This window comes from Ostrinia furnacalis, unplaced genomic scaffold (genome assembly GCF_004193835.3).
Source record: "Ostrinia furnacalis isolate ACB-3 unplaced genomic scaffold, ASM419383v2 OfSCF2036, whole genome shotgun sequence".
NCBI lineage: Eukaryota > Metazoa > Arthropoda > Insecta > Lepidoptera > Crambidae > Ostrinia > Ostrinia furnacalis.
The window spans coordinates 110575-131414 of NW_021132275.1; the positions used below are offsets into that span (position 1 = coordinate 110575).

General features: G+C 35.3%; 1 protein-coding gene across 1 annotated transcript in view; it reads right to left on the minus strand.

Moving 5' to 3' along the window:
- Nucleotides 1-20840, minus strand: part of LOC114354269 (uncharacterized) — a 77293-nt gene that overhangs the window by 38305 nt on the left and 18148 nt on the right. The window contains exon 2 of the mRNA XM_028306559.1: nucleotides 2616-2680. The gene's annotated coding sequence lies outside the window, so the exon portion shown is untranslated. The remainder of the gene's footprint in view (nucleotides 1-2615; nucleotides 2681-20840) is intronic.

The following is a 20840-nucleotide window of genomic DNA, read 5'->3' on the forward strand; positions in this document are numbered from 1 at the left end:
TTTCCTTTTAAAAATAGCAAATTTTCCTTAAGAACAAGGTAAATACATGAATAACTCGAGATTTAACTTTGACCATCTCACATCTTAAATTCATGTTATAGCACTACAGCACATTAATACCCCATTTGCCTTTGGTAAATTAGAGAGGGCGTGTTCCTGTAGGTCAAATAATCTGATGATGATGATGAAATAGAGGATTTGGCGTACAATTCCCACGATGATCAGGTGAGTTAAGGATTAGTCGCCTCTTACGACATCCACGCGAAGAGTGGAGGTGGTCTTATTTTACTCTGTCGGAACCATACTTATATACTGATTTTTTTATAACCACNATAACCACCTTTTCCGGCTTCTCGCTGATTATTTTGTATTAGTTGCATTTGTCAATAAAATGCTAGTAATCATTGCCTAACAAGACATTCGGTCTGAAAGCAATCATCACGTTTCGTAACACGAACTGAGCTTCTGCAAGACGTCCAAAGTGAATCTTTTTATTTTAATTTCAATAGAATCAATTTGTGCTACTGCTCTACGCAGTTGGTGTAACCAACTTTAAGTCTTATAACAATGGGCTCAAGACAGACGTGTCAGCAGAAAAAAATAACATTTTCTTATTTTTTAACACTGTAAGTGCGGGTTGACTTGCGCAATGAGTGTTCTGTACACCAAAAGGTAAACAATATTGGCATACGATTCGGTTAGTGTTTTGAGTTTATTTCGCAAAACCATTACGGTACCTACATTATCAGTTTATCTCTTTCTTCCACCCTATGATTGGCATATCTTACATAAGTTGGAGATATTATAGACTGATGCAATTGAAAGTAGAAGGAAATACGATCTTTAAAATACGAGTTGATATGTTATGTCTTGAAGTTGTAGCTAGTGTGTGAAGTAAATAAGTAAATACATTGAAATACATGTTACTTACAAAAAGTAATAAAAAAGATGCCCAAAGTTTAACCTAATGAATCAATCAACAAGGCTTATTCAAAAACTGAATGTTTAGACTAATCGTATGTGCTGGATTATTTAACTGTGCAACCTTAATTTCATAGCGAAGATGAATTAGGCAATGAGATGACAGATTTTGCTGACTCTTTACGTTACATGTACACATCTTCAATTTTAAAGTAACGTTGTTAAGTAGTAAGTTGTTAACAGATGATTTTAGTTTGACTTTATAAAAAAGTTTTAGTTAGGTAAGTGTTACTCTCATTTGTAAGTTTTCTCTTTTTTTCCACTGAAAAAGTGCCCTGTTTTAACTAAAGATTTATATCAATAAAAATGAAAAAAAAAAAGCATTATAACGCAATATCATCTTTATGTATTGACATCACACATAATAAGTAATTGCAATAGTGTGTGTAATGTAAGTTGATTGTTATCTGCATTTGTACGCTATTCACTACCGGGATGCAAGTAAACGCCGATCGTTCACAGCTAATGACATTTTTGTAATTCATAAGTGGTAACGCAAAGTTGCTCAAAGTTTTTCTATTTATTTATTTATTGAGTTGAGGCATACCAATAACAGTTTTTCCACTTTATAACTCTTAGTTACAAGTATAATGTAGCAGATATGATAATTATAAATAAAGGTACCTAATTAACATCAACCAGACAATAAACCTTATGCTATCAAAATATGATTTTCTCATAGATATTGTACGGAAAAAAGAACCTATGACTTGGGTGCCAACATTCGTTCGTTTCAGACAAATGAAGTCCACTGCTGGACAAAGGCCTCCCCCAAGGTTTTCCACAATAAACAGTCCTGGGCTGCCCACATCCAGGCTTCAACGCTGTGCGTCCGATTTCCTGCTTCACATAAGCAAGAATCGTTTGTGAATACGGTTGTTAAGCTTCTTTTTGCCTTTAGGGCAGTTTTAAGTGTGATTTAGCTCCCGTCTGGGGCGTTAGCAACCCACAGTTTGAAAGCCGCACAGCTAGATATAATGCAATGTTATGCACTCATTCGTACCGGGCACCGAGCTGCACAACAGAGAAAAATCTCGATGTCGCAGTAATGAGAGTAGGTGACGTAGACCAGGGAGAACGGCTAGAACATGTATGGATAAGCAAGAAGTGACAGAAAATTCTGTTTGATAAGTGGTTAATGTAACTGTCAAAAAGGGGTAATCCCAACTGCCTCCCGAATGGGAAGAAGAAAAATCACAAAGAATATAAGTGAGAAGTTAAAATTGGTCTTCAATAATGTGCCAAAATATCTGACCTTACTGAGTTTTAGAACATTTCTTAATAGAAGGAAATAGTTTTATTTTGTTTTCTCAGAAAATGATTTTTTTTTGTGTTCAATATTATTTCAGGCTACGTTAAGGCTCAGTCACAGCTTCTTCTGAAGATGCCAGATTATGTGGCTATGTGTGGCTGCTGCTTATTATACATAGGTATTTATTATAAGTATTTATTATAATAAAACTAGGTGGACCGACGATCTGGTGAAGGTCGCGGGAGGTACCTGGATGCAAGCGGCGCAGGACCGGTCTTTGTGGAAATCCTTGGGGGAGGCCTTTGTCCAGCAGTGGACGTTTTTCGGCTGAAACGAACGAACGAACGATTTATTATAATTACAATATGCTCTTAATCCTTACCTAATATTCGTAAAACTGTCCGACTAATAATGACACCGGTTGAAGGCCGCTTGTTCAGCTTGGATCTGCAAAAGGAGAAAAATATTTATTAATACCTTAATGTGAAAGAAAGAACAAAACGATAAACAACCAAGTCTATCTTTTTCATAACATCAAAGATTTTAAGGCTGAAGTGCACCAGCAATCTTAAGTAATCTTAAAATCTTACTAACATGGTTCTTACTTTAACTTTAACAAACATCAGAAATCACTCACAAAAGCACCGCTTATCCATAAAGTTAAGGTTAAAGTTAGGTGGTGCAACTCAGCCTTAGTAGTGTGCAGTTAACAGAGCTAAAAGATTGAAGAAAATCTAAAGAACTAGCTGTTCTTGACGAGCTGTCTGTAACTCTGTCGTCGCTCTTTTTTTATAGATTTGTGACACATAGCGTGGGGTGGTGAAGCTTAGGTCAGATATAATTGATTCAGATTCAATTCTTCGCATTGTCGCAATTACTTGTCAGCGAGTTTGTAGGGAATTAGGTGATGGCGTGTCTAAGAAATGGATATCTGTGACATTTATCTTATAGTAACTAGTGACTCGCCCCGGCTTCGCACGGGTGCTAAGTATACATACATATACACCTTCTTCCTGAATCACTCTTTCTATTAAAAAAAACCGCATCAACATCCATTGCGTAGTTTTAATGATCTAAGCATACTACATAGGGACAGTAAGCGGAAAGGGACTTTGTTTTATACTATGTAGTAATAGTGAAGCCGCGTATGCAGCGCATGTTGTGCCCTACACAATCAACAAAAAAATCTCAACATTCAACAAAATTGCTGACATGTTTTTGATGATTGTGTAGAGCAAAACACGCGCTGAAGACCCGGCTTTACATACCTCTCAATGTTTTGTACATAACATTTGCAGTAAATAATGTAATACACGTAAAATTATCCTCAATTAATTCTATGTGAATACTTTTTCGCACTGTGAGAATGTTTTTTGTCACTACAATTATTACACAAATTATTTTATAATCGGCTATTAATGCTTGAGAATATGTTTGAGATATTGAAATATGAAAAAAGTTCATTACGTGCGTACACTATGCAGACTTTATTGGTGTTGAGAAATAGCAACTTTATAAGATAACTAAGTATTTATTTATAGGTTAACTCAGTCAGAGCCTGAGGTGTGGGAGCGGTACGGGAGGGGTAACATTGACATATTATGTTGTCACCGAACATATAAATCTTAAGGAGATTTGAAGTCTAGCTGACGTTTGATATTATTCAATACAACATACATCTGTTTCCGCAAATTATTACACCGATCTTGTCGCGACAAGGAAAAATTTCCGTGCTTTTAAGCGATTTTGTGAATAATATTATTGGCAGGTAGTTGCTAATTGCTCATAAGATAGGCCCCCTTAATTTAATTTATTGTCCGTGGTGCATAATCTTTTCTTAAAGGTTTTAAACCTTTGTTTGTCACCTGTCATCTACTTTGCAATGGAGGGAAGTCGAACCTTAATTTCGAACTCCTCCTATGTTCTTCTGATTAATTTCGTTGCGGGTCCAATGACAGTTTAACTTTCCCCCGGGGCAAACTTGACCTTCATTGGTTGGGTTTTTGTGGCGGTCAAGCTGTAGATCCTGGCTACACAGGAGTTGCAGTGGTGGGAACGAGAGGTGGGAATAGTCCCTTTTGACGTTTGATTTTACAAAAACACACTCTTGTGCCGCTACCATACCTTACACACTGACTGAGATAAGCGCTAGATAGGTTGATGTGCTTTCATCCAAACTCGTAATATTGGAACATTGGAAAATCTCAATTTTTGTTCGAGCATTATTTCCATTGCAACTTGGGAAAGACTTATAAGCAGCAACTGCTGCAAGCAAGCTAAGCAGAGCGACCGCTTGAGATGCTATCCCCGCAATACAAAATTCAATTACGTCTAACGCTGGATGGGCAACTTAAATCTAAGTTACCCGCCTATCTAGGCGGAATAATTATGACTGTACTATGCTATATTTAAGTTGAAGATATTGTATTTGAAATCTATTGACGAGCTAATATTGTTTTCGTGTCAAATCCACGTTTCTTTTATAACTGTTAAATACGTTGTAAATATTGATTGTCTTCCAGTGTATGTCTTGTTGGTTGTCCTATTAAATAAATAAATAAACTGAAAACTCATAAAAAACTCATAAAACGCATTTATTTATGCAAATAGGTTTTAAAAAAGCACTTTTACACGTCCCAGTATTAACCCTACCACTGCTTCAGGACAATAAATGGGCCAGTGCTGAGAAGAACAAGAAAACCTTTAAGAAATCTGAGATGAGTTAAATTCATTAAGGGAGTCCTGCAGTTGCCAGATTTATCTACAATTTGAGACATCATGAATCTGAAATGAGCCTATGGATTCTTTTAACTGAGGTAGAGCAGAATGTTTATGCTTCGGTAAAGCTTAACTTAATCAAATATCCTTTCCAATAGTTTTAGCATCAAAAAGAGACTTGTTTAATAAATATTTTCATCACTAACGGACCGATCGGCATTGCAGATTAACATAATATCAACGTGTGGGCTTCAACCATACTTGCTTATAAAAGGAGATCCGTTACGCGCAGACGAAGGCGCGACGAACTAACTTTAACGACACACATATTAGAAAACGCTTTATATTATGTGCACCTCACTTTACAGTTATTTGTTTATTAACTTACAATTATGGAGGAGTAATGCTGCAGCAAACCCCACTTTTATCCAGTTGGATGTGTTATGTTGATAGAGTTTTAAATGTTTGAGATTTGGCTTTTCTAACTGAGGTCGCGTGATTAATACCCTCAATACAATCATTTATGTATAGGACACTAATTCTCAACTCTAATCAAATAGGTACTCTAACTACTAATCATGTCTAAATATGTATTGAGTATTTAAATAAATGAATTATATATTCACATTATAGTGTACGAACAGCATAGAATTATGAATATTGTGTCTACTAGGTAACACCTGTTTATTGGAAAAATCGTATCTTGACCTCAAAAATATTATTACTTATTTATTCATTTACTACCAAATATGAATTTTGCTGGTATTATACGCTTTAAATACCCTTGTATAAGATACTACAAATTGATAGCAATTATTTATAGGCTGCCTAATTCACGACCCGGCTTTGATCCTAAAGGTTAAGGACCTTCAAAGGCAAAACGTGTTACAACGACATTATAATGACAAATAAATAATGTGCGTTCTTGCGACATTTTTTATATTAATAATAGTAATTATGTCTTCGAAGAGATTACTTAAATCTGGTTTTGAAAACTAAGCGGTGTAAAAATGGCAAAAATAGACCACAGATTCGCTAATGACCGTAGAAAAAACGCCATTACGCTTGACATGTGGATGTAAACAACAGGCNTAACGGGCCATTAATCTGTGGTAGAGTTCCTACGCTTTAGTTTTTGTAGTAAAAAACTGTGCTAATTAAGAATGTAAATACAGTCCGCCGAACATCGTAATTCTTACTTTTGGTGTGATTACTTTGTTTTGATTGTATCTTAATTAGAGATGAAACGGATATCCGGTAACTATCCGGTAGGCCGGATATCCGGCCTAAATTTACTATCCGGCCGGATACCGGATAGTAACTCATTATCCGGCCGGATACCGGATATTAAAAAAGTACGACAATTTAATATTAATAAAATGAAATACATTAATCTTTGAGGTAAATATTAATAAAATGGCTTATAATAACGACGGCTTTTATATAAAGTCCAAAAAGATACAAAAAGCCATATTAAGGCCTTTCAAAAATTTCATTTCTTTTTCTGGGCTATTCACTCTAATGACGAATACATAAATACCTGTTAATGTCGAAATATTTCCAAATAAAATAGGCGATCTTTTTTTCACTGATGGTCTGATGACATGATGCAGTTAAGTCAGATTACGCAGCAAGTAAACTAATTCAATTTTCGCTATTCAATCACACACTCACGAATTCACGATGACAACCGAAATCCCCCGAATTGATCTGCCCCCTAGACAAGTGGCAAAATCTGACATTCTATTCGGACCGATTCGATTTTCGAAAAGTGTGACTAGTCTAGTCTACTAATAGCTGATCGCGTTCGAAGCACCTGTGCGGCGTTATACTCGTCATAACATGCAACGAGACAATGGGTCAACTATCCGGCCGCCGGATATCCGGCTATCCGGCCTAGCAGCTGGCCGGATATCCGGTATCCGGTATCCGGCCAAACAACTATCCGTTTCATCTCTAATCTTAATTATTTGCCTTTTTCAATTACAATATTCTGAAATTTGATTTAACTGATCGAAGTTTTTAACTGACTATATTAATGGGAAGTTAAACAAATATAACATAAAATACAGATCGAAATCCATACATATTTTCCCTCAACGTGACCCAAAGAAGAAAAAGATACAGATATACAAATTGGTACAAAACACGAGTTAACAAAGCTGTATTATTTTCCCTTAAATGCCAAGGTAGTGCAATTCACGGCTGGCCTTTCTGTAAACTGTAGGTATAAATACATATAATATGCCTACTTCCGTGATTTAGTTTAGTTGTAGCCACCGAAATGGGTAGCAATGATGCTCTATGTGACCTTTTGCCCACCTACATAAAGTTAATGATGCATCAATTTGTTAGGAGTTTAATTAACTTGTTGTTTGTTGAAATGTGGATTAATTAAGGGTCTTCATTTGGGTGGTCAAAGGGTGTTGTGGTGAAGGGTTACAATATAATTGATATTGTGGTGTCAATAGTGCTGACCCGTTCTCAAATTTAATTGCATTAGTTATTGAAACCATTCGTTATTTATTACCGCTATCCACCAAATATCTAGCTAGACTATTCGCTATAGATTTTATTCAGTGATTGTTTTCAACATTTCTAAATTTTGCTGCAATTACGGAACTTTGAATTATAATTACTTTTTCAAATCTTAAACGAATGGTGAATGTAGAGTTTGCGTGTTATTCTTTAAACTTAAATAACAGGTTGAAAACAGCCTTTTGAAAACTGTAAAAGTTTGTACACATTTTTAATATATCAGTTTACCAGTCATGTCACGTCTAGTTAGTGTTAGTATATTATACGTCGTTAGTGCACTAATTTGTACTTGCAGCGGAAAGTTCAGTTTATTTAAAACTCTTACTACCTGCAGGTAAGTGGCGAACAAACATAACGACATGCATTACGAACGTGTGCATAATTGACATGCGGTCCGTTTCACACTTGCGAGTGGACTTTCGCTAGATATTGGCTCTCCTTGCGGTTTCAGTTACAGCGCCATTCGATGCGGACGAAAGTGGAACTAAGTTTGAAAAGTGAATAACAAAGTAGTTACTAAAGATGACCTAAACTGAACTGTCCCACCAAACTCATTGACAGGAGGGCGCCACCATCGTTCAACTACACAGTTTCCAACATGGCAAAAATCGGAACAAGCCATCCGGTATTGACGGTGGCGCCCCCCTGTCCATGTCACGGGTGGTGTCCCAACCGGTTCAGTGTATTGGGTCTATACTAGTTCTTGCCCGCGACGTCACGTTGGACCCCGTTTCGCACTCTTAGAGAGTGAATTTAGGGAAATCCTTCTTAACGAATGCCAACGTCATAATGACTATCTGCGTTCCAAACAACGCGACTGTTTGAGTTGGTATAGAAACTGCATAGCAACATTATTTACCTGATTGTACCTACTTATATCTGATCATGTACAATACAGCGCTATTGGAACTAAAGTGATTGATCACAAGTCATGTCGCTACTTTCCTATGCAAAACATAAATTGATTATTATTGCACACTTTACGCTGCTAATGCGCCGTTATATGCAGAATATAATGCATGGGTTTCACTGGACATTCACGTCGGTAACTTTCTTTGGCTATGGTAAATATTATTATACTTATTTTAAGCACTAATTTGAACTTGTACACCAAGACCTAAAGTCATTAGGGATTAGGCACCTACTTAGTCCGCGTTGATAGAAACTGCCTCAGTGTCCTTTACCTTGCAATCGTATAGGTATAAGTTTACTTAAATGATTAGTATTAGTACAAAAGCAGCGAGGTGTCAATTATATTCGAAAATTGTTAGTTTCTATTGATAAAACCTAATGTAGAGCAGTCTTTCCCAAAGTGAAAAAAATCGGGGCACTGTGTAGAGGCTTGGTAGGCCATTTGTAATTTCATCTACTTAGGAGGTCTCTTAGACACCGACTGAGCATTTGACTCTTGAAAATTTAATGCGGGTGCTAAAAAGAATTTATATAAGTTTGGGAACCGCTGATGTAGAGCTTAACTAGCAATACAATACTCCAATTTTGAGTCTTAAAAGTGTGATTCGCTAATCATACTCTTCCTATAGCATAGCTAAGATGAGCATAAATAAAAAAAATACGTCGTGATCGTCGTGTTATTATTTACTTCTTTTTTTAATTTATGTTAATTAATGTTTTACGGCCAATTAACCTTGAACAAAATAAACTAAAACACAACGACGATGTTTGCAAGTTTACGTACAGATTTTTAGGTTTTTTTTATCACACATTAAGTATTTTCTTTAGTCTAGGTTTTGTAGGTAATCACGAATTAAACGAATCAGGTAAGTGTAGTCTCAAGGTCTGTCCATTTTAAGGTTTCTGTGCCGGTATGCACAATACTAAATCTCTTCATATCTTATCTTGATCACGTTCACAGTGTCAGCACATTTATCACGTATAGTGCTGATGCTGTGACGTCATTTACCTTTGATCTATATCGTATAAATAGTCGCGCAGTTCACATTAATAAANATCATATCTTATCTTGATCACGTTCACAGTGTCAGCACATTTATCACGTATAGTGCTGATGCTGTGACGTCATTTACCTTTGATCTATATCGTATAAATAGTCGCGCAGTTCACATTAATAAACAGATTAATATCAGAGACTAACTACAACTCTTGTATCATTCATACGCTCCCCCAACATGCCACAGTTTCCATGAATCTTGTTTTTTTTCCTGTTAGCATAAGCTCTTCCACGTGTATGCTCTTACTCTATGTCCTTAATTTTATTGGTTTGGTTTATTCAGTTCAGAAAACTACAAAATCACTCCCTTAATTCTCAAACAATAAAAAAATTATTATCTTTAATTCCTTATGACGATGACAAGGCCTTGTTTTGAAAAAAAAAAACACAAGTTACGGTTATTCGGTTTTTGTGAAAATAAATGAATAAATATTTTTGTGTTTATTTATTGGATAACCCTTATAAATAAACAAGGGCAATGTCAAGCAAATAATATCTAATTTACCCGTTCAAATGCCACGTAGGCTAAAAAAACAATGAAAATTATGATTGAAGGCATAACAGTGTGACAATCTAATTGCGTATTACCGCGTTGTGCGCGTTAACTATAGGCCGTTTCACAGCCTTGCTGGCCAAACATTACCTTCTGCAAATTGGTACTAAAGTCAAGGACCGGGCTATCGTTATGTCATCATGGTTTTATTTCCCGCGTTATTAATGTGGATTTAGGTTATGAGAGCACGCGCAGGTACTGTGCTGTGACGTCACTAATGTAGCTTTGTTTGCCGCGCCACAGATTAGAGAGAATTATAGTAATAACTTTATGGTAAGCTGCGGTTTTTTTATTGGATGGCTGTTCGAACATGATTATTTAAATTAATTTCAAGTACCAGAACTGAAACTAACGTAATACCCTACAGATCGTTGAATCCCTTCTATTTTAATATATCGGTGTGATGACCCAATGGAAACAGGTGGTAATTTGTTTCTTAAATTATTTCAAACTTTCCAATAGTAGAGTTTGGAATCTCTTTGTTTAGGTTATTCTTGATGTACTTAGTTAGTATTTATTATGTTCTTCTCCTCGCGTTTTCAAAAGAACTCTATCAGAACTACAAAACTTTTCTCATTTGTAGTTTTCTTGTTATTGTAGAGCTGATGATAAAGCAACGTAATGACACTTACAAGGATCTTTTACGAGTACAAATTAAGTAATCAGATAAAGTTAAGCCTTTGCCAATGCACAATGGTGTAAGTCCATGCCATGTACTAATTTCCCTTTATGTAACTAGTATCTACGTTACATAAACTAGTTCTATTAACAACTTAGCTCTAGTCTAGTCAGATCACTTGGAGCATGACCTTAGATACCGGTTTTAACAAAACGGCATAGAAAAAGCATTGATTAAAAACACGAAGATCGTTTATTGCAAAACGCTCTATGTTCCGGCTCGGCGTTACTCTGAACGTATTCATAGCAACTTAGCCCGTGACTTCGACTGAAAGGAAGTATTCAAGCACTAATTTGGTTGTAGGTTTACTAAGATCTAGGTCTGAATTACATACAGGAACGGGGTTTTACTACCTTACTTTAACCGTAACTATAACAATAACCAGTGTTTTTGGATGGAGTTTGACAGATTTTGACGTTTGTTAAAGTTAATGTAAGATGGTGCAACCCAGCCTTAAAGTTCAAAATTTCATCTGATTTTGGCCATGCGAAAAATAACAGGCTTCTTTCTCATATTTTTTTACCTTAACTGGCGAAATTTTAAGCGAAATCGAAAAGGTGAAGACAATTAATAAAATACACTCGTTTGATCTTAGTCGTGTATTATAAACTTATCCACGATAGCCATATCTATGTTAAAGCAATGCAACATACAATTTTACTAACACTAAGGGACTTAATAATTTCATAACTCAGTTAGCATACAAGTGAGAATGTGTGAATGAGTTGACATTCACCTGTTAGTACGAGTAATTTGTGTTAAATTAGTTTTTATTTAATTTTTTTTTATGCTAGACAAGGCAGGTATTTGACCGCAATCGCACCTGGTGTTAAGTGAGATGCAGTCTAGGATGGTACATATCTGCCCTGTAAGTACCTATTCACTCTTGCCTTGAAAGCGCGAGTTGAAACTTGAGTTTGAAGAATGTGACAATTTGCTAGATAGAATTATTGGTCTACAGAAACATCCCAAAACATAATAAAAATTATAAAAAACTATCTACTTAAATATCGAAACATCGAATTCGTCTACCTGGAACTAACTAGTCCTTCCATAAACGTTAATCAGCGAATCCGCGAAATTTTATGGATATGGTTCTCTTCTCTGAAGTCATAAACTTTATGGTGGAAGGAAAAGTTGTACCATCGTTCGTGAAGGGATTAAACCCGTCGTTAATTTGGAGCATTACATTATTATAGTTAACTTTCACTTAATCCTTGGTCTGGTTGGAGGCATTGTCTCGATGCGCCGGCGCCGGCATTGAGGCGAGGGCTGAGACGTTCACCTCTTGGGCAAGGTCAGAGGTGTTAAAAAAGGTATTATACTTTCTAATGGAGCTAAAAGTAACTAGTTTTATAATATAGCTATCCAATATTATACACATTTTGTAGCTGAAAGCTTTGAAGCTCGGAAATAAATAAGAAAAGTAACTTTAAATTGATAGGGAAAAAGACGTCAACTAACGTCCACTATGTGTTAGAGTCTAGAGAACATTTATTTTGTCTGCCATTTAATTTTCAAATTGGTAGACCCATGTTACAAATCTAGATATGCTAATCCTATTCTATGCAAATCTATGGTATAGAAAAACGCAGATTCTGATAATTGTAGCCATTAATTATATTGATTGGAAAAAACAAACGTTTTCCTGTTCTGCCTAAATAAGTAGATAAGATGCAAATCATTTAAACATACAACTATTACTTTGACTCGGACAAAAACTAAATAATCGTCTTCAAGATTGATGTTCAGTTGTGATCAAAAAATCTGATGTCGACTCACAAACTCTACAAAACAGAAGAAAAAACAAATGACGAATCAGCCGTCATTTGGGTTTGTTTTTGTGGATTTTTATTTATAACAAAAGTTTTCCTAAGTAATCATTTTACCTATTACCTACTCGTATCAATAAAAATAGAAAGAGTTGTTTGATACCCTGATAAATGCAAAAGAATTGGATATTGATTAAACAATTTTTAAAAAGTAAGAAGTACTAATTTAATAATGACATAAAGAACTGTGTACCTACCTTAAAAGGTATTGTATGTATGAACTTCAGATCACTTATAATGTCTTTGTATTGCACTTATTGTATTCTCTGACTCTCCAATTATATTCTGAGAATGGTTATGATTCAATGATACTTCTCAAAATTAGACCAGATGGGCATCGTTGTCTTTGTTGTTTCATGTCTCTAAAAGGAGACACGTTTCCTGATAAGATAAGAAAGTTTTTACTGTCACATGACATGGACATTTCCAATAAATTATGATTCCCAATCTCATACACTTAAGAAAGCATCGTTTGTGAATACGGGTGTTAGACTGGGTTGCACCATCTTACATTTTAACAAACTTCAAAAATCTGATAATCTTTATACAAAAAGCACCGGTTATCGTAATAGTTANATTAGTTACGATGACTGATGATGTGGTGACTCGTGCAATTCAGCCTTAAAGTTTTGTCGCAACGAATTTAAATTCAAAAACGTTTAGTAAAGACTCTGATACCTTTTAAACTTAAATTTATTTTAAATGTTCATAATGTGTAAATTACACTGAAACTTGTTTTAGTGTGAACAGGCAACACGGGCACTCAACAAAACGGTACCAAAACTGGTGCAAAATCAGAGCTTTGTTTTATTTTTAGGGGCCCATTTTGCAATTAAAAATGTCCTTTTTGAGTTTGCGTGATCATTTGTATACTAGCCAGAAGGCACATTTGTGATGTATTATGGCAAAATTTGTTAAAGTGAATTAGAATTTAGACTGTATTCTTTTCTCACATCTCCCATAAACTCGATTGTTGACTCGACGTGTAGAGTTTCAGTAAACTTATATTATTTTTAGCAGCAGCTTCTGTCAATTATCTGTCTATAATTATCCAAGTAGGTAGTCAGGGTACTAAAACCCGTTTGAGTATAAAATTTTTGTCTAAATAGTCGATTTAAGTTTGTTTTGCTTTGATTGAAAAAGAGGCTGATAAAGGTGACTGAGTTTCTTCCGCCAATTCTTCGCAGCACCAGCCCCTATGTTGTCCTGAAGTAGTGGTAGGGCAAGCTATTAGGGACGAGTAAAAACGCCCTGAGAAGGGCCTAAGTACTGAATACAGTTTTTGTATTAAATTTGTGTTTAGCTACGGAACCGAGCCTTACACGTGGGACACGCACTTACCCGATTTTATTTCGGAGTGAGAACAAGTTCTGCACACTGACGTGGCTGCTGACATAATGCGGCCTTCGGATCGCTCTGTTTTGCTATCGACGTTCGATACAAACTAAATTACACGTGTGGATATTAAAGTTCAGGATCTTTTAGCCTGTCTAAGGCTTTCTAGGTTTTTGCACATGGATAAATGGATAGTGAGAATAAGTTTAAAAATTTTAGAATTTTACATTGGTAGGGTAGGATAGAAAAAAAAGGTCAACCGCCTCTGTGGTCTAGTGGTTAGACCACCTGCTTCAGACGCAGAGGTCCCGGGTTCGATTCCCAGTGGGGGCAGAATTTTCTGTTCGGTTTGGTTGGTGGTAGGGCTTGTTCCAAGTCCGCCTGGCTAGCTACCACCATCTTACCTAATTCTGTCGACATAACAACAATGTTAACAGCATTGTTGTGTTCCGGCAGTTAGAGATAAGATCTAAGTTCTTCTGTGGTTGAGGATTCCGGGTCATCTGATCATCACTTACCATCAGGTGAGATACTGGCCAAGAGCTTCCTCCTTGTGGATAAAAAAAAGAGTGCAAACAAGGTTCCCGACTCAGCATAAGTCGTGGCATCTTAAGCGATGACGTACCTTAATGTGATGAATTCGTTCTTGTCCCTGCGTCGTCTGGTTATAGAAATAATAGAACCACACTCACTCTTTTTGTACTGTATGTTGTAAAGGCGACTTAGCAACAATTACGAACTTATGCCTATCCTCAACCCGTATGACCAGCGTGGGGAGTACGGTTCAAAACATCCATTTGAATCTGGTAAACTGGTGCTCCTGCAGTGGAGACTAAATGACCTGATGATGATGATCTTTAATCTCTTAAACGATTTACTAGTGAATATAGACTTTCTTCTGTGTCTAGATTCTTGACACTTAATTAGGACTTTAATCGTTTAGAAAAGATTGAGATTGGTCTTTACGTTATTTCTCTTTCTCTTTTAGATATACCTAGATCTCGACTTCTTAGTCAATAAAAAATAACGACGACATTGACTCAGTTTCATTAATTTATTATAATTTTTGTGGTTGTTTATAAAAATCCTCATACATGTAGAATACTTTAATGTTTGGAAATTTTACAATGGCTTTATTTATAGCTACTTCCTACCATACTAAAGTGATTGTAGCAAGTAATGCAAAAATTCAAGGAATTTTTTAAACCTGTGAAAAAACATTTATCGCTAATGAGTTGATACAATATGAAATACGACTCAAGGTGATGACGTCATAACTAAATAGTTTCCTTACAATACGTATACAATTACTCACAATTGTGCAAAAACTGAAATCAACATAAAAACGCAATAACGAGACAATGCACGGACTGATAAGACGGTTAATAATACCGGATTTGAACTAACTCAGGTATTTCAAACAACATTTAAACTATTAATCTTACCACTAAAATCGCTATTTGAAATCTAGAAAAAATTGGCTCATTCCAAATTGGACTGCATTAAAATCTTTAGCGCACAAATTATAATAAAATATCTAACACAGAAATTACGCTTAACCATAGGTTATCGAAGACTGCCAAGTTTGTAGTTTTTTAAGTTAGTCAAAAGTTTTAAACTTCAAACTTTGGTAAACTTTAAGTTTAGCATGCGATAAAAGTCTGGCCGTATTTCGTCCATCACAGACTTTCTAATTCTAATAGCAACATCCCCAAAAAAATCTAATTAAAGACGACAATGAAAACAGTACTATGTACCCTAAAGTTCCACAAAAAGGAGAAACAGAAACAAAACCCGCTTTTGCAAACAAACTTGATTCTTAACACATAAAAATTCTCGAATACACTTTCAAAATTGCCCCGAATATTGTCAATTGCAGCTAGACTTTGTACAGTCTTTTTATTTGGCGAGATAACGTTCAGACTCGCTCTGTTCAAATTTTAGGCATAATTTCTCAACCGAGTCAGTGAAAGGCAATGCAAGGCCGCACACAACAATGGCTTGAATTATAGTCGATACAAACAAGACATACGGGCAGACCGGAAAGAACCTCCATTCATATAAACGAAGCTTTGTTCGAGGATCCTTCTGGGCTAGAAATGCAGTGCAATCTAGATCGTATTAGTGGAAGCAACGGTTTAAATAAGGTTAGTGTTAATCATTAAAAAACTGCTTGACAAAAACCGTTTGGAATTTGTAAAACAATAGAAAACATAGTGATGTTATTAAGGTATCGTTTCATTTCAGAACTGTATTAAATTGAATAAGGTAGGCTAACTGAATATTTCCCTTAGAGAATTGAGGTGCTTGAACCAAAAAGTTCAAATGTAAATGTACAGCGCTTTATAAAACGAACTTTGACCTAAACCTGATCTCCATTTTAAGTAGATAAGGACGACGGCTTATCAAGGTAAACACTCGTCTCTAACAAAGTTGTAATAAGTGCGATTTTTCAACAAAATTAAATAGGTAATCTAATGTGCTATCGACTGTACCTATGTAAATTATTATAAAAACGGTCGCTACTCCTGTCTTGTGGTTTAAGAAATCCTCAAAAATATTTTCACCTTGTTTACCAACTGTTTAGTATTTTTCAAAGCAAGCAACATATCACTATAATAAATCTTGCTCTTGTATAAAACAAAAAACGTACTTTCCGTTTAAATTAGGGAATTTCCTTGAAGATATACGTTAATACGAGTACAAGCCTGGGCGCGTAGCTACTAATAATTAGTAACCTAAGTAACACATTATTATCAAAATCAATTGATAGTGTACTTATTCCTATTATTTAAAAGTGAAACAAAAATATAAACGTTAGGTAAAATAATCAATTTCAATATAAGTATCAACCAGTACGAACTTTATGATTTTTTTATTGTAGTTACCAACCTGTTATCTAAGGGCAACAATTACCTACTAGGTGCTTTGAACTTATACCTTCGCCCTTCCATCCGGCACGATTGAATCAACCAAAGCATTTGAGCGAGTTCGTGACCACGTCGCCCTACTTTTTCCTTTTAAATCAGTAAGCATTCAGTCTTATCTCCCTAAAAATAAGAACCAAAATGCCATAAAAGGATAACTAAATTGTTTTTCTAAATAATTATTTTCGTTTCCAGTGGTGTGCCACAAGGAGCTACTTTGGGTCCATTGTTCTAAGATCTTCATAGTCGCATTTATAAGTTGGTAGTGTTTTAGATTACTGGAAGCTTTAAACACCTGATCCTACGTAATGGTGTTACATAAGTAATTTACATTGTTTCCGGGAGTTTAACAGGTTGAACTGTTACTTAGGCCCAGTTTTTTGATTCTTAGTTAAAATAACAAATTGTTAAATTTTGCTACTAATGGTTAAATATTAACAAAATGTTAACTAATAGTTTAAAAATGTATTAAAAGTCAAGCTAACCATTGTTCGAAAAACATTTTTTTCTAATATTTAACCACTTGTCATTTGACATCTGTCAAATTTGACCATTGGTTATTTTAACTACGAATCAAAAAACCGGGCCTTAGAATGTAGATGGAAAGGGAATGGATAAATAATTAGATACTGTTTGTTAGTTTGGAAACATTAACCAGCGTCTTCTAAGTTAGATAGGAGTTAAACGACCTCCCGAAAATGGTATAGAGATACTGGTTTGTTTGTTAGTGTTATTAAGTTCGAAAGTCAAGGCCACTTAAATAATAGCAATTTTATGTTAGCGTTTGTTGATTATATAATTGAGTCGCGTTCTGGCCGAATTTTACTCTATTTGCTCTACTTCAAAACGTTTTCAACGTGATTGAAAATCAGTAACACTTTGCATGAACTACGTGAGCCCGAGCCAGTGTTGCAATTAATTTGACAATAGTGCACATAATCGACTATTTACATACGGCAATGAGTGTATCGGCAGCAGTCCTGATAATGGGAATATTATTCGTTTAATTCTAAACCTTATTGCATTTGTAGTAGAGACGCTGGTGTTTTAAAGTTGACCATAGATAATGCAGTTGAGTTTCTAAACTGAAAACTCTTGAACAATATGCGTCGCCGAAGTGTGACCATTTCGCAAATAGTTCAGTTTGTATTTCTAAAAAGGAAATTCTTTGTCAGCTGTTTTGCTTAACCTTCTGTTTTAACACTAGAGTGCTCGCGCCCCTAAATACTCCTAGAGTGCTCGCGCGGGTGACATATGTCCCCCATTACGATATGGGTTTATTTTTGCTAATCTTATTTTATACAAGTAAAACAATTTATAATATTAAACATGAACTATATTTCTTACAAAATAATTTTAAAAAAGTGAGTAATTCTTTCATGAACTCTTATTATAAACCAAAAGAAATACTGCAATATTTTCCAAATATTTTAGAGTCGAAGTGACCAAAGTAGTTTAAATAGTCCTTGGACCCATTATTTTTCCAAAATATCACCTAATTAGAAAGTTAATCAATAGATTGAGCTTATTCTGTGATATTTTGATCACAACTCGGGCACGATATGATTTGATGATCTGGACAAAAACGCATATTCCACTTGTTACATTTGCTTACGAGTGCTTCGATTTCTTGCTCTTATGCGAAAAACACATCGTCCTTTGCCACAGTACTGGCAAGTTTTGTGCTAGTTGGTGTTCTCGCAACCCCAGAAGAATCTTGGTTTTTAATTTTATAGCCCTAGGTGTATTATTACTACATTACTTACAATCTGAAACAACTACTTTCTTGCGTCAGTTTATGCTTAAATAAAACAATATAATTATTGTAAATGTTTAAAAAATGGTTAAAAATTATAACTTTGAGCTTAAATGAAAGAAAACTTGATTTTAAACCGTGGCGATAAGGGATCAAACAATTCCTCGAGTGCTCGCGCGGGGGACATGCGTCACCCAAACACTTTTAAATGTTTTTTGCACTCACGTTGATGCGTCTAGCAAGATGGCATTACTACTAAAATGTGCGACAATACATGCTCGAGGAATACCTGAGAAGGCAGCACTGTAGCTCGATACCTTGAAAAAATATTTACGAATTTTACACCCTGGGTGACATATGTCACCCGCGCGAGCACTCTAGTGTTAATTACGTCGGAAAGACGTTACTTAGTCGGTTATTTTTATTTTTAGATTGTTTTTGTACTTGGACATGCAAGTAAGCAGACACAATAGTAAATTTGTGTTGTCTCACCGGCACGGCATCTTCAAGGTACTTGCATTATGCTTATAATAGTTTATTCATGATCTAGATCATATTTCCAAAAAATTACATTATATACATTAAATATTTTGCCATAAAATTTCTAATAATTTGCCATAAGGTTATAATAATAATAATTAAATATAATTACTAACTTTAATATTAATTATATTTTATTACCTATGAAATTCATAAACGCACATCCATCTTCATTCTTACCGCTGGATATAACCTATTTGAAAGCAATGTAGTTTTTTTGTGAAACCATTTTTTTGGGTATTCACTCTTTGACTTGCTGTTTGCCTTCCACCCGTGTCTCATTATCATTAATATTAAAATATTTTTGAGTTACATTGTTCGGTTCGGTCGTTTCCTCCACACTATGTTTCATTGTTTCAAAAGTGTCTATTGTTGTGTGAACTTTGCCACCGGCCTGCAAGTCATCAAGGATAACTGGTAAGATTACCTTATCTTAAGGAACGTTCAAGTTTGCAATGGATGCGTCTCTTGCAGAATAATCAGAAAATTTAATTGCTTGCTGTGCTACATTTAGAAGCTGGAGACTATAATTGGTATGTCGAAAGGCTTTCAGAGATTGCAAAGGATTGAAAAAGACGACAGTCGTCAAACTTTTCCCGGGCTCTTTCTTCAAAAGAAATTGACTCCCAATATTTTAACAGCTAACTACTGGAGCTCATTAAGAAAGCTTCCACAAAAAGCGGCAAGACTTGATCGGCGTGCATTCCGGCGACTCGGTTCAGCGATCTGCAGGGCCTTTTGTTGCAACAAAAAGTTTTTGTCGCCGTGTATTTTTGACTTCGAGCGGGGTAGGATAGAATAGTGATGTTAGTATATCGAAATGTTATAGTAGCTTGTTTAATGTATTTCTTACTTATGAATCAAAATACGTATACATCTTCATCATGGAGAGCGAACCGTTTTGGATATTATGCTACGGAGTCTTAAAAGGATGCATTTCGCTCTTTTATTTATATACTCATTACATTATGCTTATGTTGGTCCTGGCGCGCGGCCAAATGCAGGAGTACTTATCGTTATCATTTTAATCCAGTAATTCCATTTTCATAAATGTTTCATTCACTAAAAGCAAATGCACTTTTTGATGGGACATGGATGATTCAAAATCCACATTTAAATTATTAACAAAAACACGACCTGAGTAAGTTTGTTAATTGAAAGTTCAAAGCCTTTATAGTAAGAAATATTGACGTGTAAGGTACGGCACTGATGAAGATAAAGCTGAAGACACTACAGTGATTTCAAGAATCAATAGAGAATTATGACTATGACTACATATTTCCATTGAAATATTCATACTAAAAGTGTAAAAGTCTTTTTTTCAAATATCATTATACAAAATCAAATTATGAGACACCTAAAAGCGAAAGCAGCCACACGATGTTACTATCACAACCGTAAAAAGTACTATCTGAAGAATGGCCTCGCTAGGACAATTCCAATTTCATCCATTTCATTCCGCTGGCTGGCCAAACGATTCCAAAGAATTCCAAGCTCGGTGCAGACAGACATTCAGATTGTCTATGTCTGTACTTGCCTTTTTGCATTTAAACTCCCTTGTATTTGAATCGAAATGTAGAGACGAATGAATCACAAAGTTTTGTAAGGAAAATTCAGCAGTTTTTTCATTTTCATTATTTGTATTCGTTTAAAAGTTGATTATTTATTTAGAAGACTATAAAAACATAATGCTTAAATGTTGTATCATGCACCATCACCACCAAAAACCTGACGACTGTTAATACTGAAGAATACAGATG